The following is a 22,396-nucleotide window of genomic DNA, read 5'->3' on the forward strand; positions in this document are numbered from 1 at the left end:
AGTCTGTCACCGGGTGTGCAGCCGTGGTGGTCCAAATCTTCAGGAGTAGAAGCCCAGTCTCTACAAATATATATAGTAGAAAGGTAGCAGGATCATGATAAGGCGCAAACAACACCAGCCAAGACACTTGCAGTATAGATAAATGGATTCTTCTTTATTTGGGTGATGCTCATCAAATTAAACAACGCGTTTCGGGGATACTTAGGTCCCCTTCATCAGGTTAAGAAGCTTGATAACAGAATGGTACAAGTTCTGAGTATTTATACTTAAAAAAACGCCAAAAAGACAAATAGTCCAACCCTAGGGGAGTGGTCATAACCCCCAGAGCCACACTTTGCATATTGGGGTGCATTAGTATATAGTATGTTATAATAATGAGATAATGAGTACACAAAGATGGGGGCTTGGTAATCATTTACTGTCCACATTTTAACTGTATAAATGGTGAAATGAAGTGAAGTTCAGGAGAAAAGGTATAAAAGAAAGTGGGCTGTATATATCATGTGATCGCAACTTCGGTGATCACGTTACACCTTGCTAGGGGTCTGAGAAGCTATCAGTTGCAAGTGGAGCAATCACATGATTTAGTACATCCCTCGCCAGACCTCTCCTCCTCCTCCGATACAGGGCCATCATGCTGTTACGTGACGCAGGGGTCATGTGACAACAGAGTGCCGGCCGATCCCATTATCGCCAAAGTTGCGATCATGTGATATATACAGCCCGCTTTCTTTTATACGTTTTCTCTTGGACTTCACTTCATTTCACCATTTATACAGTTAAAATGTGGACAGTAAATGCTTACCATGCCCCCATCTTTGTGTACTCATTATTTTAACATACTATATACTAATGCACCCCAATTTGCAAAGTGTGACTCTGGGGGTTGTGACCACTCCCCTAGGGTTGGACTATTTGTCTTTTTGTTGTTTTTTTTAAGTATAAATTCTTAGAACTTGTACCATTCTGTTATCAAGCTTCTTAATCTGATGAAGGGGACCTAAATATCCCCGAAATGCGTTGTTTTATTTTATGAGCATCACCCAAATAAAGCAGAATCCATTTATCTATACTGCAAGTGTCTTGGCCATTGTTGTTTGCGCCTTATCGTGATCCTGCTACCTTTCTACCCTTTGCATTGTAACACACACATATATTGATATTTTCACAAACACCACTCCTCCCCCTCAAAAATGAAAACTGTTTGGAAATGCACCAACAGTGATTATTGCCTAGTAGTTCATGTTATCAGAGATTTAAACTGATACCCTATGTACTGCAAGACACACATATATGCAAACCCATACAAAAAAGTTCATTTGAACTGTCTGGAGATGCCCCGACATGGATTTCAGATTTGTAATTCATGTTTTCACTCAGATATTTAAACTGCTACTCTTTGTATTGTAAGACACACATATATTACTATGTTCATAAACACGCACAAAAAATAAACTGTGTGGAGATGCTCCAATGTGGATTTTGGCCTAGTAGTTCATGTTAACACTCAGAGCTTTAAACAACTACCCTCTTTATTGTGAGACACATGTATATGCTATTTTCCCAACCACCCTAATTTTTTTTTACTGTGTGGAGATGCCCTGACACAGATTTCGAACTAGTAGTCAAAGTCAAAGACCTTATTTCGGTCTTGGTTACAGACCTGATTTAACTTCAAGTCTTTGGTTCTCCACGCCTATGCTCTGGTCTCCTCTATGGGGTTCAGTTGCATCTTTTTAGATCTTGCCATTCACCTCTACTGCTAGCTAACTACATGCAGGAATCTTCAGCACCTTCCAACTTAGACTAGTTCTGCATGCCTCTCTTCAGAGAAATTCTCCTGCATCTGTCCACAAGGCTCTACCTGCACGGCTAGCTTGCATGAAAATGCTGGTGGTCTGAAGTAATTTCAGATGAGTATATCCAGTGCAGAAAATACCCTACGTGTGGGAGTGTGATTTTCTCTAATGGCCACTTCTTCTGAGGCAGGATCGCTTAATATATATAATGATTTATAAAGCTGTGTGTCTCTGCCCAACCTTGCATCTACTGAATTAATTATACTGACAGCATTATGTCAGTATAATTCAGTAAATGCAAGGTCAGGCAAAAAACAAACAGCATTATAAATCTTTATAATGCTGTGCAATTGTCACTGATGTACCGAGACATACGGACGTTCCCGCGGCAGGTGGCAGGAGATCTGTGAGACTGGCAACACGTGGTTTGATCTGACATGTTTTCCTTTTGGATCAAATGACATCTGTGTTGTTTCTGGTGCTTGCCACACCTTCTTTCCTCAGGTGTGGCTATTGTGGTCATTTAACCTTCTCTATTTATTGTTGTTTCTCCCACTATGCTATGCGGTTTATAGCTTCTGTTGGACTTGTGGTTAGCTTGTGTTTGGTTCTCGGCTGAGTTCATGGTGCTACCAAAGCTTCATTGAAGATAAGTGTTTCCTTTCCCTTTTGTACAGTTTGTGTTTAGATATATATATATGTGTGTTGCCTTTCCCTGTTGTTTGTCATTAGGCCTGAGGTAGACTCCTGTTTGTCCTTCCCTTTGGAGGAACAGGTAAACTCAGTCCTGAAATTAGTTCCAGGGTCCAGTTCCAAACACGAGCCTGACAGCAATCCTGTCTCACTAGAAGTGTCCAGTATGGAAAATCATGCTGCCATTTGGAGTGTGTTTTCCGCACTCGACAAGCTTGTCTGAAATTACCCTTATGCCAGCTTCTAACTGCGCCTAACCTTTGCCACATTACCAGGCAGTTAACCCTTCACCGCCACCAATAGTTGATAAATAATCAGGTCCCCTTGACACTGCTCCAGGACAATCTCTCATGTAAAAAGAAGTCTATGGGTGGCCAAAAGATTGCCTTGTAGTCGTCAATGCCATTGCAGGGGAAAACATAATTCAAATAAATAGGGACAATATTTATTCAAATAAATGGGGAGCTATTTGAGAGGTGTAGCTAGGGGTTCAGCATGAGATGGATGAGAGCAGGAACACATCCTAGGTCTGAGTGGGCCCCCAACCAAGGGAATTACACAGACTATATAAGTGGTTACTATGCAGTAAATTCCAATGACATACAGTTGACAGTGCGTGTTCCCCTAAAATAAAAATAAAATTAAAGCTGTACTCGCTTCATAACAATCCTCCAATAAAAATCTCTAGAATTGGTCCACCGAAGTGAAGGACAGCAAACAATGCATGTGCGGCATTGTCTCCATTCATTGCTATTTGAGTTCCAAAAGTAGCCAAGTGAGTGCACCCAGATATTTTTGGAAGTCCCATAACAATGAATGGAGAGCACACAGCACACATGTATGGCCACCACTCCATTTACCGCTATGGGACTCACAACTCCCATAGTGGTGAAAGGAGGGTGGCTGTGCATGCGCTGCTGCTCTCTGTTCACTGAGGGGGTCCTGTTCTTTTTTATTTAAAACACATGATATAATTTTGGTAGAAATATAATTAATCTATCAGTATATTTTTGGAGTGTGGGAGGAAACCGGAGTACCCAGGCGAAACTGATGCAAACATGGGGAGAATATACAAACTCCATGCAGACGTAGTCCTTAGATTGGCGAACCAGGAGTGTGGTGCTGCAGGGAACCAGTGCTAATAAATGAGCCACCGTGCTGCCCATGATGTTGAGGATGAGACTCTCCAGAGGACTCTTCTTGGTTTTCTCTGTTGGTCAGTGATGGTCAGTAGAATCCAGCAGAGGACAAAGTGTACAAGGTGGAACTCTTCAGAGGTCTCAGGCAGGAATCTTTGAGTATTTTGGTTTCTGTGGTGATGTTTTTAGGTCCATGATAAAAGAGAAGTAGATGACTGAATGGTACTGTAGACAAAACAAAACATAATCAGACATCACTGTATTCTCACATCACTATGGAGAGTCTTGCTAAAAGTGAACTTAACTGTGTCTTCTGTACCACAGGGTACCTACATCCTCCCATTTCATTAAAAACAATTGGCAATGCACAGAGGGCAGTGTGGATTTGCCCGAATCCAGCATGCAATGAAAGGCAGATGGACTATATGGGAACATGGCAGAACAATTACCTGCTTTCCAATCCCATAGTTCTTCATGCAGATGGTGCCAGGACTGGTGGTCTTTATTACCAGTAAAGGTTTGAGATGGGAGTCTCTGTATCTGCCTTGCCCTTCTGCCTCTCAGATGTCTTCCTCACACAGGCCTGCTGTTTATGGCCTGTACAGTTGGAGCTCCAACTGGCTGGTGGTTGGTGTTGGATCCTCCAGCATCTCAAACGTTCGCTGAGGAGATCTGCTTAGGTCTCTTGATGGTTGCAGGATATGAGGCAGTTGTGTGGTGCTGGGACCTAGGGCTGGTTCTTCCAGGGTCAATAGTTCAGACCTGGGTTGGGATTCTCCAGCAGTTCTCAGCTCAGTACCATCATTTATATGACCGCCACCTGTTTCAGGCTGTTCAGCTGAACGCATTGGGGACTGACTTCTATCCTCTTCTTGTCTGCGGAGTGGTGGTACTCGACCACGTCTTCGTCTCCTGTCAGGGACATTCTCATGGTCATCATTAGTCTCAACTGTTTGATGCCTTCTGATCCTTTGAGACCTCAGTCTTCCATCAGCAATGCCTAGAGTGGATTCAAGAATACAATGATGAGAGAGAAGGGGGAGAGGTAGAGGAGGGAAGAGAAAGAGAGATGGAGACATTCCACCCAATGTAATTGTTCCTAAAAGTTCCCCTTTACTTCATCTCCTGAAGGGGCTCATTCATGAGCTTTGGTCAATTGCCAGCTGCAGGAGTTCCCGGTAGCTCATAGCTCCTTGTAGTAGGTGGTTAAGGCCTCTTTCACACTACAGTATGTTGAATTCAGTGTTTTGCGTTCCGTTTTTCACGGATCCGTTGTTCCGTTTTTTGCTTCCGTTGTGGTTCCGTTTCCGTTCCGTTGTTCCGTTCCGTTTTTCCGTATGGCATATACAGTATACAGTAATTACATAGAAAAAAATGGGCTGGGCATAACATTTTCAATAGATGGTTCCGCAAAAAACGGAACGGATACGGAAGACATACGGATGCATTTCCGTATGTGTTCCGTTTTTTTTGCGGACCCATTGACTTGAATGGAGCCACGGACTGTGATTTGCGGCCAAATATAGGACATGTTCTATCTTTTCAACGGAACGGAAAAACGGAAATACGGAAACGGAATGCATACGGAACACATTCCGTTTTTTTGCGGAACCATTGAAATGAATGGTTCCGTATACGGACCGTATACGGAACGCAAAAAACGGACCGCAAAACGGAAAAAAAAAACGGTAGTGTGAAAGAGGCCTAAGGCTGTTGCCTTAAGTCGCCAGAACTTGCACTGGTGTTTACATGGGTCCTGGGGACCAATAGGTTTTGAACTTGCCTCTGCTTAGAGAAGTTTCGGAAGAGCTTCCACGTAGGAAATGACCCTAGGGACCAATAGGTTATGAAGTTGCCTCCGCTTACAGAAGTTTTGGCAGAGCTTCTGTATAGATAATGGTCCTGGGGACCGACTGGGTTTTTGAAAGTAGCCTCCGCTTAGAGAAGTTTTGGCTGTGGCTTCCAACAGAAAATGGCACTGTGGTGCTGTGGTTGGGGTTTTTACAGTCTTTTGCATGTCTTTGTGATATCATCACTACTAATACCTCATCCTGTATTATGACATCACATTTGTTCCACAATATAATCACTACTGATGCCCTACGCAGATAGGATACCGAAGTCATTTACCAAAGTCTTGAGCAACTTCAGCTGAGAAGTTTTCCTCCACTGAGCCAATACACTTTAATGCTGCACAGAACCAGCATTTCAAACTAAGTTTTTAACAAATTGATCTATCCGAGGCTCGATTCTCTGAAGCCTAGTTAACACTGTGGAAGTATATAACAGGGGAATAGTTTATTTAAGGATGAGATTACATACGGTATAGGCATGGTTTCTTTGTGTGCATGCAGTGACAGCGTGTGCTGCCACAAATCCAGTATTACTATCCACAGCAGCAGCTCATCAAGTCTGATGGTATCTATTGAGCTCCTATATTGTTCTCCGTCTCTTATGCTTTTTTTTTTTTAACAGTTAACTTTATTAAAAACATTATGGTGTCACCAAGAGGCAATTGTGTGTGTGTGTGTTTTTTTTTAAACAATTAACTTTAACACGTTAAGGACCCAGGACGAGAAAGCTCGTCCTAAAGGGCCGATACTTAGTGCCCCAGGACGAGCATTCTCGTCCTGCGGTCATTCCCCCCCCCCCCCGCGCGTGCGGTGCCGGGATCAGCGACAGAGATCTGCTGTTACTGACAGCCGGATCCCTGCTGCATCCACCAGCATCGGTGATAACGCCGATGCCGGTGAATTAAACCCCCATATGCCGCGGTTATCCTTCGGGTCCCCGCGCTGCTGTGACGGAGACTCGATGGTTGCCATGGCAGCCTCAAGCCATTCCAAGACTTGGGGCCTGGCTTGTACAGAGGCCTAAGAGACCCAGCCTGGCAACTCCTAGGCAACTGTTAGCATCTTAGGCCTCTTTCACACGGGCATTGCGGGAAAATGTGCGGGTGCGTTGCGGAAACATGTGCGATTTTTTTTCGCGCAAGGGCAACACATTGTAATGCGTTTTGCACGCGCGTGAGAAAAATTGCGCATGTTTGGTACCCAAACCCGAACTTCTTCACAGAAGTTTGGGCTTAGGATCGGTGTTCTGTAGATTGTATTATTTTCCCTTATAACATGGTTATAAGGGAAAATAATAGCATTCTGAATACAGAATGCATAGTACAATAGCGTTGAAGGGGTTAAAAAATGTAAAAAAAATTTTAACTCACCTTAGTCCACTTGATCGCGAAGCCCGGTATCTCTTCTGTCTGTCTTCTGTGCTGTGTGGAGGAACAGGACCTGTGGTGACGTCACTCCGGTCATCACATGATCCATCACATGATCTTTTACCATGGTGATGGATCATGTGATGACCGGAGTGACGTCACCACAGGTCCTGTTCCTCCACATAGCACAGAAGACAGACAGAAGAGATGCCGGGCTGCGCGATCAAGTGGATTAAGGTGAGTTAAATTATTTTTTCATTTTTGTTTAACCCCTCCAGCGCTATTGTACTATGCATTCTGTATTCAGAATGCTATTATTTTCCCTTATAACCATGTTATAAGGGAAAATAATAATGATTGGGTCTACATACCGATCGTCTCCTAGCAACCGTGCGTGAAAATCGCACCGCATCCGCACTTGCTTGCGGATGCTTGCGATTTTCACGCAACACCATTCATTTCTGTGGGGCCTGCGTTACGTGAAAAACGCACAAAATAGAGCATGCTGCGATTTTCACGCAACGCATAAGTGATGCGTTAAAATCACCGCTCATGTGAACAGCCCCATAGAAATAAATGGGTCGGGATTCAGTGCGGGTGCAATGCGTTCAACTCACGCATCGCATCCGCGCGGAATACTCGCCCCGTGTGAAAGGGGCCTTACAGTGTAAGACACTAACAGTTCAATACAGCTCAATACAGATGTATTGTGCTGCATTGAAACAGGGATCAGACCCTGTAATGTTGAAGTCCCAGAGTGGGACAAATAATAAAGTGGGAAAAAAAAGTTTAAAAAAAAAAAGTTTAAAAAAAAAATTCTAAGTTTCAAGGAAAAAAAAATAAAACGTCCTTTTCCAAAATAAAGTTAAAAAAATTGTAAAATATAGGAAGAAAAAAAAGAAAAGGTATCACCACGTCCGTATCGACCAGCTCTATAAAAATATCACATGACCTAACCCCTCAGATGAACACCGTAAAAAAAAATTAACTAAAAACTGTGCTAAAAAAGCCATTTTTTTGTCACCTTACATCACTAAAAGTGCAACACCAAGCAATCAAAAAGGCCCCCAAAATAGTACCAATCTAACCGCCACCTCATCCCGCAAAAAATGAGCCCCTACCTAAGACAATCGCCTAAAAAATAAAAAAAAACTTTAGCTCTCAGACTTTGGAGATACTAAAACATGATTTTTTAGTTTCAATTTTTTTTTTATTGTGTTAAATGTAAAGAAAATAAAAAAGTAGACATATTAGGTATGCCGCGTCTGTAACAACCTGCTCTATAAAATACCACATGACCTAACCATTCAGGTGAACACTGTAAAAAAATAAAAAACGGTGTCAAAAGCCGGTGTCACCTTACATCACAAAAAGTGTAATAGCTAGCGATCAAAAAGTCATATACACCCCAAAATAGTGCCGATCAAACCGTCATATCATCCTGCAAAAAAATTAGCCCCTACTGTACCTAAGACAATCATCCAAAAAATAAAAAAAACTATGACTGTGGAGACACTAAAACATTATTTTTTTTTGTTTCAAAAATGATATTATTGTGTAAAACTTAAATAAATAAAAAAAAGTATAGATATTAGGTATCGCTGCGTCCGTAACAACATACTATATAAAAATATCACATGCACCCCAAAATAGTGCCAATCAAACCATCATCTCATCCCGCAAAAAATTATACCCTACCTCGCCCCAAAAAAAAAAAAACTATGGCTTTCAGAATATGAAGACACTAAAACATGATTATTTTTGTTTCAAAAATGCTGTTATTGTGTAAAAAAAAAAAAAAAGTATACATATTAGGTATTGCCGCGTCCATAAAAACTGAAGAAAAAAAAAGTGTGTCAAAAAAGCGATTTTTTTTTTTTTTACCTTACATCACAAAAAGTGTAATACCAAGCGATCAAAAAGTCACATGCACCCTAAAATAGTACAGTTAAAACCGTCATCTTAGGCTGCTTTCACACTAGCGTTCGTTGGTCCGCTCGTGAGCTCCGTTTGAAGGGGCTCACGAGCGGACCCGAACACCTCCGTCCAGCCCTGATGCAGTCTGAATGGATGCGGATCCGCTCAGACTGCATCAGTCTGGCGGCGTTCAGCCTCCGCTCCGCTCGCCTCCGCACGGACAGGCCGTGCGGAGGCGTGCGGATCCGTCCAGACTTACAATGTAAGTCAATGGGGACGGATCCGTTTGAAGATGCCACAATATGGCTCAATCTTCAAGCGGATCCGTCCCCCATTGACTTTACATTGAAAGTCTGGACGGATCCGTCCGAGGCTATTTTCACACTTAGCTTTTTTTTGCCATTTTAATGCAGACGGATCCGTTCTGAACGGAGCCTCCGTCTGCATTAATATGATCGGATCCGTTCAGAATGGATCAGATCGAACGCTAGTGTGAAAGTAGCCTAATACTGAAAAAAATGAGCCCTTACATAAGACAGTCGTCAAAAACTACGGCTTTCAGAATATGGAGACACTAAAAAAATAATTTTGTTTCAAAAATGCTTTATTATGTAAAACTGAAACAAACATATTTGGTATTGTCGCGTCCATAACAACCTGCTCTATAAAAATACCACATGATCTAACCTGTTAGATGAACACTGTAAATAACAAAAATAAAAACAGTGCCAAAACAGCTATTTTTTGCTACCTTGCCTCACAAAAAGTGTAATATAGTGCAACCAAAAATCATATGTGCCCTTAAATAGTACCAACAAAACTGCCACTATATCCTGTGTTTTCCAAAATGGGGTAATTTTTGGGGAGTTTCTACTCTAGGGGTCATCAGGGAGTCAAAAACGTTAAATTCTAAAATTTTATCTCCATATTCCATTCATTCTTGTGGATCACCTAAAGGGTTAACAAAGTTTGTAAAATCAGTTTTGAATATACTTTTTTGGAGTTTCTACTCTAGAGGTGCATCAGGGGGTTTTCAAATGTGACATGGCAGCTTAAAATTATCCCAGTGAAATCTGCCTTCCAAAAACCATATGGCATGTCTTTCCTTCTGCGCAATACCGTGTGCCCGTACAGCAGTTTACGACCACATATGGGGTGTTTGTAAAATCAGTTTTGAATATACTTTTTTGGAGTTTCTACTCTAGAGGTGCATCAGGGGGTTTTCAAATGTGACATGGCAGCTTAAAATTATCCCAGTGAAATCTGCCTTCCAAAAACCATATGGCATGTCTTTCCTTCTGCGCAATACCGTGTGCCCGTACAGCAGTTTACGACCACATATGGGGTGTTTGTAAAATCAGTTTTGAATAACTTGAGAGGTGTAGTTTCTAAAATGGGGTCATTTTTAGGTGTTTTCTATTATGTAAGCCTCACAAAGTGACTTCAGACCTGAAATGGTCCTTAAAAAGTGGGTTTTGGAAATTTTCTGAAAAACTTCAAGATTTGCTTCTAAACTTCTAAGCTTCACAAAATGATCCAAACATGAAGTAGACATATGGGGAATGTAAACTAATAATTATTTTTGGAGTTATTACTATCTATTATAAAAGTAAAGAAATTGAAATTTGGAAATTTGCTACTTTTTCCAAATTTTTGGTAAATTTTGTATTTTTTTTATAAATAAAAATGAAAATTTTTGACTCAATTTTACCACTATTATGAAGTACAATATGTGATGAGAAAACTATCTCAGAATGGCCTGGATAAGTAAAAGCGTTTTTAAAGTTATTACCACATAAAGTGACACATGTCAGATTTTAAAAAAATGGCCTGGTCCTTAAAGGGAACCTGTCATGTGGATATTTGATTATAATCTAACTAATTATATAAAATCGATAACTACTAAAAAGTGCCTTAAGCTACTTTCACACTAGCGTTCGTCGGTCCGCTCGTGAGCTCCGTTTGAAGGGGCTCACGAGCGGACCCGAACGCTTCCGTCCAGCCCTGATGCAGTCTGAATGGATGCGGATCCGCTCAGACTGCATCAGTCTGGCGGCGTTCAGCCTCCGCTCCGCTCGCCTCCGCACGGACAGGCGGACAGCTGAACGCTGCTTGCAGCGTTCGGGTGTCCGCCTGGCCGTGCGGAGGCGTGCGGATCCGTCCAGACTTACAATGTAAGTCAATGGGGACGGATCCGTTTGAAGATGCCACAATATGGCTCAATCTTCAAGCGGATCCGTCCCCCATTGACTTTACATTGAAAGTCTGGACGGATCCGTACGAGGCTATTTTCACACTTAGCTTTTATATGCTAATATAATGCAGACGGATCCGTTCTGAACGGAGCCTCCGTCTGCATTATTATGATCGGATCCGTTCAGAACGGATCCGATCGAACGCTAGTGTGAAAGTAGCCTTAGATGTATTCACTTACTGGTGTGACAGATGGTTACCTCATAATATACACACAAAGATGCCGCATGCTAATGAGCTGATTCAAGTCCAGCGTGATGTCATTGAGTCCAGCGTATATTTAATTCAGAGCTATAGCCACTCCCCTGCCCACCTGCTGCTGATTCATATGGAAAAAAACTGTCATTCAGCAGCAGGTGGGCGGGGAGAGTCAGGAGCTCATGAATATTCAGGACTCATCATTATCAGCTGGAGCTTTTCAATACAAGATGTTGGCAGATTGACTGGGTTAATTAAAGAAAGTGACCCAGCATTTTGCTAAGCGAATCAGTCACTTATTTATGTTGCCCTTAGTTAGGACACCATAAAACTGGTGACAGGTTCCCTTTAAGGTGAAAAATGGTGATGTCCTTAAGGTGTTAAAGGGAACCTGTCATCAACTTTATGCTGACCTCACTGAGGACAGCATAAAGTAGTGACAGAAATCCTGATGTCAGCGGTGTGTCACTCATGAGCTAATAGTAAGTGGCTGCCGAGAACCAGCTTTATAATTATTACAGCCCAGGCCTTGAAAATAGTCAAATCTACCTGAGAAGAGTCCTGGTTATTCCTAATCTCCTTCTCTCGCCCATCTGCTGCTGATTGGCAATTCTCTCCTAGAGAGAAAGGGAGAAAACTAGGTAGAAGACTGTCAGCCATCAGCAGGTGGGCAGGAGAGCAGGAATTCATGAATAACCAGGACTCTTCTCAGGTGGCCGTGACTCTTTCCCAGGCCCAGTCTGGAATGATTGTGGTGTTGGTTCTCGGCAACCACTTACCTATAAATGACAGACCGCTGAAATCAACTCACCTGTCTCTACTTTATGCTTCCTTTAGTATGGGCTGCATAAAGTTGATGACAGGTTCCCTTTAAAACCAACATAAGTTACAACAGACAGAGGTGGGTTGTTTGTTTTAGCAGTTAACTTTATAACCTGACAAAAAATGTGTAATTTTTTTTTTATTGTTAACTTTACTGACAACCTAGTTTTCTTTATTAACAACATCAAAAGATCATTTAGATGGAGGCGGCCATGTAAATACACCCGCAGTGGAGACGTTATTGCAGTAACCATAATAAAAATTTGTATTATTCCACCATTATTGCTATTAGGATAGCCCATGGATCCCATATTAGGGCTCATGCACACAACCGTATGTATTTTGCGATCTTCAAAAAACAGATCCGCAAAAAATATGGATGACGTCCGTGTGCATTCCGTATTTTGCGGAACGGAACAGCTGGCCCCTAATAAACAGTCCTATCCTTGTCCATAATGTGGACATAAATAGAACATGGTTTTTTTTTTTGCAGAACGGACATACGGAAACAGAATGCACACGGACTAAGGCTACATGCACGCGAACGTTGTTTGTTTCCGTGTCCGTTCCATTTTAGGATGCGGACCCTTTCATTTCAATGGGTCTGCAAAAAATGCGGACAGCACACCGTCTGCTGTCCGCATCAGTATGTCCGTTCCATAGCCCCGCAAAAAAAATAGAACATGTCCTATACTTGTCCGTTTTAGGCATTGTTACAATGGATCCACACAAAAAACGGATGGCCTCAGTTTTTTTTTTTTTGCGGATCAGCAATTTGCGGACCAAAAAACACATACCATCGTGTGCATGTAGCGTTACTTCTATTTTTTTGCAGACCCATTGAAATTATTGGTTCCGCATACGGTAGGCAAAAAAACCATGATGCACACGAGAAGGAAAATACGTTTGTATGTATGAGCCCTTACTCTGATGCTCACTGAATGCCAGGGTCACATGATTTTGTGTTCATGTCGGAGGCGGTGACATGACAACTAACATGGCCGCTAGGGATGAGCAAATCAACTTCGATTCGCTTAAAACTTTGTTCTAATACTGTACGGAGCAGGGGTACTAGAATGTATTGGCTCTGATGAGCCGAAGTTATTACTTCACATAATAACTTCATAAATTAATTTCTACTGTAAAAAAAACATTTCCCGAACTATGTTACATAACACAACTATTGTTATTTCTTTATATGTTCTCACGTTTTTGCCTTCACACTTCAAAGTGTTTTCTTAGGTAAGGTAACAGTTTCTGACAAATAACACTACATTTTCTTTTCTTTTACATAAATGACATTTGAAATGTTAATGATTTGAATCAAGAAATACGTCATTGAATTTCTCCAACTATTCACTAGTTTGCTTCATTGCTGATAAAATGGCATCAAAGGGCTCAAATAAGAGTTATGCAACTAAGGCCTCATGCACACAACAGTATTTTTTCATGGTCCGCAAAACGGGGTTCCGTCGTTCCGTGATCCGTGTCAGTTTTTTCTTCCGTGTGTCTTCCTTGATTTCTGGAGGATCACCAGACCAGAAAAGTGAAAAAAAAAATCTAAGTCAAGTTTGCCTTGAAAATGATAGGAAAAAAACGGACACGGATCACGGACGCGGATGACAATCTTGTGTGCCTCCGTGTTTTTTCACGGACCCATTGACTTGAATTGGTCCGCAAACCGTTGTCCGTCAAAACCGTTGTCCGTCATATTTTGACGGACAGGAAACACGGATCACGGACGCGGATGACAAACGGTGCATTTTTTGAGTTTTCAACAGACCCATTGAAAGTCAATGGGTCCGCAGAAAATCGCGGAAAACGGAACAACGGACACAGATGCACACAACGGTCGTGTGCATGAGGCCTTAGTGTGATGTGATGATAGAAATATGAAATACAGTGTATATCATTATCTAAGAAATTGGTGGCCCCTCATGAAAACCCCTGATTATAACTGGCGGGCCAGCTCTAGCGGAGAGAACCTGCTCAGAGACCAGGTCTGGAGACCACACGGAATAGTATTTATTAAAGGGCTTCTGTCACCCCACTAAAGTGATTTTTTTTTTTTTGGGCTAGTGAAATTAGTTATATTGCGATATATCACAATATAATTGTGTTACTTACTTTGATCCAGCAGTTTCTGCAAAAAACGAAGTTTTATAATATGTAAATTCGGTCTCTAACAGCAAGTAGGGCGGCTACTTGCTGCTAGCTGCTGCAGAAATCCGCCCCCTCGTCGTGTTGATTGACAGGGCCAGCCGGGATCTCCTCCTCCGGCCAGCCCTGTCGGCATTTCAAAAATCGCGCGCCTCTGTTGATTCGGCGCAGGCGCTCTGAGATGAGGAGGCTCGTCTCCTCAGCACTCCCTCAGTGCGCCTGCGCCGATGACATCACCGAAATAGAAGACGTCATCGGCGCAGGCGCACTGAGGGAGTGCTGAGGAGACGAGCCTCCTCATCTCAGAGCGCCTGCGCCGAATCAACAGAGGCGCGCGATTTTTGAAATGCCGACAGGGCTGGCCGGAGGAGGAGATCCCGGCTGGCCCTGTCAATCAACACGACGAGGGGGCATGTAGTGTACGGGAGAGTAATACCCCGTCACTACAGAAGGGTCACTTGGGTACTGTCGTTCCCCCTGTATTTATGGGGAGGTTGGTATAAAACATCTTGTAATATAATGCTATGTACTTCCTGTTACTGTGAAATGTGCATGTGCAGGCCGGCTAGGGTGTCATTCCAGCTCTAAGTCACTAGAGGGAGCTAGGGAACCCTAGTTTATATAAGGCCCAGTCAGGAAGTAGTAAGCAGGCAGACAGTGGGAGAAAGGAGTCAGAGATGATCCTGTGTCTGAGTCAAGCCCAGGCCATGGGCCTGTGAGAGTAAAGCAGGCCTGAAGCCTGCCGACTAGGAGAGGGTAGTATAGGCCCTGTAACCGGGTTCCGGATCCAAGGAAAAGGTTCCCCTCCTGAGTCAACAGCCGTTTTAGCCGAAACATCATAAGCAACCAGCCGGGATACAGAATACAACAGAGGCCAATCTGATAAAGCAAGAGGTACTCAAGATAACAGAGGAGGTACTAGATAAAGACAGCTTCAAGGATACGCCAGAGATAGGGCATTAGACCTTGGAGAATAAGTCACATGTTTCAGGACCAGTCAGGAATAGAGTGCAAGCCGCCTGTACTGCAACTCCTGTGATTAACACTCTGTAAAGAACATTGCTATAACCGGCCAGTCTGTAACTTCTAAGAACCAACTGTATTCAAATGCAAACCAACTGTCTTCCATGGAACTGCGCTTCCAACTGCGTCCATGCATGATTCTCACTGACATTCAGTAAAGTTCCAGTTTTGGTTGGCTATCCCGTGGTTGTTCCGTTATTCCACATTACTTTACACGGCGTGTCACCGTTTAATTGACACTGGCGTCACGAACATTAAATACCTGCCTGTTCCAGTATTTGCCCAGATTGAAGACGACAGTGGATCCCAGGTTAGTGGGTTAATCTGCACTACAAAGCCCAGCATACTCAAAGGCTACACTACTGACCCCCTGGGACACTGCAGGCGGATTTCTGCAGCAGCTAGCAGCAAGTAGCCGCCCTACTTGCTGTTAGAGACCGAATTTACATATTATAAAACTTCGTTTTTTGCAGAAACTGCTGGATCAAAGTAAGTAACACAATTATATTGTGATATATCGCAATATAACTAATTTCACTAGCCCAAAAAAAAATAATCACTTTAGTGGGGTGACAGAAGCCCTTTAAAGGGGTTATCTATGTTTTAAAAATGAACATCCTATAATAATGAGCAAATCGATTCCTTCATCAAAAAGAGTTTTTCGTCTGCAAGGGGTTGTCCCCACTGCTGACGGGGCTCCTCCATGCCCCTTGGCAGGGCCCAACAATATCAGATCGGCAGATATTCCACTCTCAGCACACTGTGAAACATACATTTATGACCTCATAAACACTTATTTAAGCCGTATTGGTATACGTTTTTCATAAGAGTTTAGCCATAATGAGTGTTTATGAGGTCAGGAGATCAGAGATAAGAGCTGCACATGAGCCCTGAGGGGATTCAATGAAAACAGAAAGTGACAGCGTGCAATTTTTAACCCTTGTATCTCAGAAACAGCTGAATATTTTCAGAAAGACCAAATGAAAAAAATAAAATTTTTAATAACAGGTGATGTGGCAAATCACATGGCGGTTGCTGTGCTATTTCGTATGGAGCAAATAGTATTAGTCACAGACAGTTGTTACGTTGAGTTGCCAGAATGTGCAAGTGTCAGTAATTTAACATGGCTGCGTTGTGTTGCATGCATCCAGCATTATCTGAGTGATGCCATAGCACATAACCCTGCTGTACAGACAAGCCATGTAGCATTATCATTATTATTTTCTCCTAATTTATATGCAGTTAACCCCTTCTACCTCGGGACAGTTTTCGCCCTCCTGCCCAGGCCATTTTTTGAAAATCTGACATGTGTAACTTTATGTGGTTATAACTTTGGAACACTTTTACTTATCCAAGCCACTCTGAGATTGTTTTCTTGTGACAAATTGTATTTCATGATAGTCATAAATTTGAGTTGATATATTTCACCTATATTTATGAAAAATCCCAAATGTACCAAAAATTTTGAAAAATGTGCAATTTAAAAAAATTTCAATTTCTCTGCTTTTAAAATAGAAAGTGATACTTTATAAAATATTTACTACTTAACATTCCACATATGTCTACTTTATGTTGGCATTATTTTGTAAAAGTCATTTTATTTTATTAGGACGTTAGAAGGCTCAGAAACCCACTTTTTAAGGACCAGTTCAGGCCTGAAGTCACTTTGTGGCGCTTACATAGTGGAAACCACCCATAAATAACCCGATTGTAGAAACTACACCCCTCAAGTTACTCAAAACTGATTTTACAAACTTTGTTAACCCTTTAGTTGTTCCACAAAAATTAAAGGAAAATAAGGATGAAATTTCAAAATTTTACTTTTTTGGCAGATTTTAAATTTTTTTATCCATTTTTTTTTTCTTTAGAGGGTTACCAGCAAAACAAAACTCAATATTTATTACCCTGATTCTGCGGTTTACAGAAACACCTCATATGTGGTTGTAAACTGATGTAAGGGCACACAAGAAAAGGAGCGTATGGTTTTTGGAAGGCAGATTTTGCTGGACTGGTTTTTTGACACCATGTCCCATTTGAAGCCCCCCTGATGCACCCTACAGTAGAAACTCCCTAAAAGTGACCCCATTTTGGAAACTACGGGTTAAGGTGACAGTTTTATTGGTATTATTTTGGGGTACATATGATTTTTGATCGCTCTATATTAAATTTTTTGTGAGGCAAGGTAACCAAAAAATGGCACAGTTTTTTTATTTTTGGTTTTTTACAATGTTCATCTGACAGGTTAGATTGTGTGCTATTTTTATAGAGCAGGTTGTTACGGATGCGATGATATTAAATATGTCTACTTTGTTTGTTTCAGTTTTACATAATAAAGCATAAAAAAAAAAAAGTCTCCATTTTCTGAACGCCCTTTTTTTTTTCCTGTTGATCGTATTGTGCAGGGGCTTGTTTTTTGCAGGAAGAGTTGATATTTTTTATTGGTACCATTTTTGGGTACATATAACTTATTAATCATTCATTATTACACTTCATGGGGCACAGGTTTTTTTTTATTTATTTTTACGGCGTTCACCTGAGGGGTTAGGTCATGTGACTTTTTTTAAAGAGGAGATCGTTACAGATGTGGCAATACCTAATATGTATACTTTTTCTTATTTATTTAGGTTTTACACGATAATAGCATTTTTGAAACCGAAAAAATGATGTTTTAGTGCCTCCATAGTCTGAGAGCCATATCTTTTTTATTTTTTGACCGATTGTCTTAGGTAGGGTCTCATTTTTTGCGTGATGAGGTTATGGTTTGATTATTACTACTTTGAGGGGCATACGCCTTTTTGATCACATGGTTTTGCGCTTTATGTGATGTTAAAGGGATTTTTTGGCACTGTTTTTGTTTTTTTATTTTTTTGAAGCAAAAAAAAATCATATTTTAGTGTCTCCATTGTCTGAGAGTCATAGTTTTTTTATTTTTTGACCGATTGTCTTAGGTAGCAGTGGCGTAGGGATCGCCATAGCAACCATAGCAGTGGCTATGGGGCCCTACGCCACTGGAGGCCCGTCCGGGCCGCCTTCTGTTGATTTTTTTTAATTTTTTTTTACACACACTACAAACAGGCAGCCAGGCCCGAGCCGCGGACCGCCCGCCCACTACACTAGTGGACTGGAGCAGGGCGCACACAGGGCCGGGCCTGCACAGAGGCTGGGGAGGCTCCAGCCAGGCCACTGAGTAAGGAAGATCCGATTATATTCTAACCCCCAGGTGTTCCCATGGTGACAGGGACGCTTGCCTGGGGGTTAGAATATACAGGGCCACGCCGCTCACAGGAGCACATTTATAAACTAATCAGTAACTTGAACTTTAATCATTGACATTGCTGAATGCTGATCTCTTTACTTGGATTGGATACCTTACTCTGTCTTAGCTCCGGTAACGGTACAGCAGGCAGTGCGGACGGGCGGCGCTCACTCACTGACATCACTCGCCTGCTCCTCCCACTAGGCGGCGCAGGCGCGTGACGTCAGTGAGTGAGCGCCGCCCGCCTGCACTGCCTGCTGTTACCGTTACCAGAGCTAAGACAGAGTAAGGTATCCAATCCAAGTAAAGAGATCAGCATTCAGCAATGTCAATGATTAAAGTTCAAGTTACTGATTAGTTTATAAATGTGCTCCTGTGAGCGTCGGGGAGGGGGATCTGTGGATAGCACTATTTAGGGGAGGGGATCTGTGGATGGCACTGTTTAGGGGAGGGGGATCTGTGGATGGCACTGTTTAGGGGAGGGAGATCTGTGGATGGCACTGTTAAGGGGAGGGGGATCTGTGGATGGCACCGTTTAGGGGAGTGGCATCTGTGGATGGCACTGTTTAGGGGAGAGGGATCTGTGAAAGGCACTATTTAGGGGAGGGGGATCTGTGGATGGCACTGTTTAGCGGAGGGGATCTGTTGATGGCACTGTTTAGGGGAGAGGGATCTGTGGAAGGCACTATTTAGGGGAGGGGGATCTGTGGATGGCACTGGGGGGGCCCATAAAATTATTTTTGCTATGGGGCCCATGCATTTCTAGCTATGCCCCTGTTAGGTAGGTTCTAATTTTTTGCAGGATGGGGTGACGGTTTGATTGGTACTACTTTGGGGGGCATACGCCTTTTTGTTCGCTGGGTGCTGCAATTTCTGTGATTTTTGGCACTGTTTTTATTTTATTGTTTTAACGGTGTTCAGCTGAGGGGTTAGTTCATGTGATATTTTTATAGAGCTGGTTGTTACGATGAGGCAATACCTAATATGTATACTTTTTTAAACTTATTTCACTTTAACACAATAATAGCATTTTTGAAACAAAAAATTATGTTTTCCTGTCTCCATGTTCTGAGAGCTATAGTTTTTTATTTTTTTAACAGTTTTGTTATGTAAGGGCTCATTTTTTGCGGGATGGGGTGACGGTTTTATTGGTACTATTTTGTGGGACATACGCCTTTTTGATCATTTGGTGTTGCACTTTTTGTGATGAAGGGTGACAAAAATGGCTTTTTTGACACTTATTTTTTTTTTTTATGGTGTTCATCGAACAGGGTGGATCATGTGATATATTCATAGTGATCTGTGATACCTAATATGTGTGTTTTTTCCTTTTTTTCTATTTTTTATTATAAAATCAGGGGAAAGGGGCTTTTTTTTACTTGAATTTTTATTTTATTTTATTAAAAACATGTTTTTTGCTTTTTTCAAACTTTATTTCTGTCCCACTCTGGGACTTAAACTTTTGAGGGTCTGATCCCCTCTGCAATGGATTACAATACATCTGTATTGTAATGCATTGTCTGTTAGTGTATGACACTGAGTCATACACTAAGAGGTTGCCTAGGAGACCCAGCCTGGGGCTGGATCTCCTCGGCCCCTGTAGTAGGCAGGAACCAATGCCGTGCAAGACATTGGGCAGCCTCTGCACGACATCGGGCTGCCTTGTCACCCATGGTGTCCCGATGGAGTACAGCAGGGGCCCAGCTATCAGGCACTGCCGGGCCACTGCAGTGATCGGGGGCACGCACTGCTCCAGTGCCCGCCCAATCACGACGTAATAGTACGTAAAAATGCGGCAAGTCACTTGCCGCCATGACGTACTATTACATCATGTGTCGGGAAGCGCTTAATGTATTCCTCTGAGTTATACAAAAAAATGTTTTGATCATAATGCAGGATTCATTACAGGGTTAGCAGAACTGCTCATATCAGGAATAAAGCCAAAGCAGCAGATCCCTGAAGATCTGAACATAGTTCTGCAGCAAGCCCCTGAGGAGCCAAAGCGGAGGATGGGAGTGCAGAAAGTCTATCTCAGTGACATCCCTCAAACTCCTTAGGGCCAGTGCAGTTAAAACAGGGAACAGACTTTTTTTCTTGGGGCAATCCCAAGTGTTAGGGGTCCTGCATAATGGTAGTTTGGGGTGCTCTTGATGTTGTATTGGTGCAAGGCAGAGCATGTAGGGTGTACAATGGCCAGCATATAGTGTACTACTACACCAGTAACCAGGCCAGATTTAACAGAATAAATGTCTCTCTTTACTGTAGTGTAAAATGAGAGTTGTAGTACTTCCAACAATGTTATAACACAATTCCAACAATGCACAGTGCAAACCTTTCCCTAGATGGTTTTCTATGCATATAGGCCTGGTTTAGATTCAATGAACTCCTTCACTCTTCCTTTGTAGAATCTGAGGCTAAGGCCTCATGCACACGACAGTATTGCTTTTTCAGTGTTTTGCGGTCCGTTTTTTACGGATCCGTTTTTTGTTTCCGTTGTGTTTCCGTTTCCTTTCCGTTTTTCCGTTCCGTTTTTCCGTATGCCATATACAGTATACAGTAATTACATAGAAAAAATTGGGCTGAGCATAACATTTTCAATAGATGGTTCAGCAAAAACGGAACGGATACGGAGGACATACGGATGCATTTCCGTATGTGTTCAGTTTTTTTTGCGGACCCATTGACTTGAATGGAGCCAAGCACCGTGATTTGCGGACAAGAATAGGACATGTTCTATCTTTTCACGGCACGGAAATACTGAAATACTGAAACGGAATGCACACTGAGACACTTCAGTATTTTTTGCTGAACCATTGAAATGAATGGTTCAGTATATGTTCCGTATACTGAGCTCAAAAAACGTCCAGTATACTGAACGCAAAATACTGTCGTGTGCATGAGCCCTAATGCTTTTGGTAAGATAGCTATAACTTGCTACTGCAATGTACGGATTTAGGGAAACGACCCAACAGGTTATGCCTAAGGGTACTTTTACTCTAGCGCTAAAGTTTTCTGGTATTGCGTTCTGTCCTAGGGGCTCAATACCGGAAAATACGCTTCAGTTTTGTCCTAATGCATTCTGAATGGAAAGCATTCCGTTAAGTATGCATCAGGATGTCTTCAGTCCAGTCACTTTTATGGTATTTGGCCGGAGAAAATACCGCAGCATGCTGCAGTATTTTCTCTGGCCAAAATTCCGGAACACTTGCCGAATGTCGGGTCCAGCATTAATTTGTATTAATGCTGGAAAAACGGAACTGGTTTCCCAGATTGCGCATGCGCAGACCTTTAAAAATTAGAAAAAAATAAATACCAGATCCGTTTTTCCGGATGACACAAGTATGGCATGTGGGAAAGACATGCAAATAGTGTTTCAGCTCAAAAACAATGCAGATTCTGCTAATTTGCACGTCTTTCCCATATGCCCATGTTTATGCAAATGAGTTCACATGACAAAACTGTATATAAAAAGGTTATTGAATATAAATGTTAGGACAATTCGAAAACTGAACATTTTTATGCAGCCCTCCTAAGCAGTGAGAGAAGAGTTAGATGGCATCCAATTTTTTATTTATTTTTACATTTTTGGCACCCTAATGATAATTATCTAGGTTTGCAGGTCCCTAAAGCCATCCAACTCAAATTAAGCAACTTTGAGGTTTACTGGCTCTCAGTCAGATGAGAGCTGGTCTTGAATGTCTCATTGTACGCAAGGCTGCCATTATAAGGTATGCTGACTGTACCTATGTCATAAATAGGTTGTTGGTTTGCACATACCTGGCTTTTGGCATGTAGCCTTTGTGTGATAGTTTGTTATCGTCACACCCTGCCCTGTGAGAGGTCTGAGAAGATCTGACAGACTTGCGACACGTGAGTCTATCTGACAGATTGTTTTGTTTCTCTTTGTTGTGGTTTT

Source organism: Bufo gargarizans, chromosome 4 (genome assembly GCF_014858855.1).
Source record: "Bufo gargarizans isolate SCDJY-AF-19 chromosome 4, ASM1485885v1, whole genome shotgun sequence".
Lineage (NCBI taxonomy): Eukaryota > Metazoa > Chordata > Amphibia > Anura > Bufonidae > Bufo > Bufo gargarizans.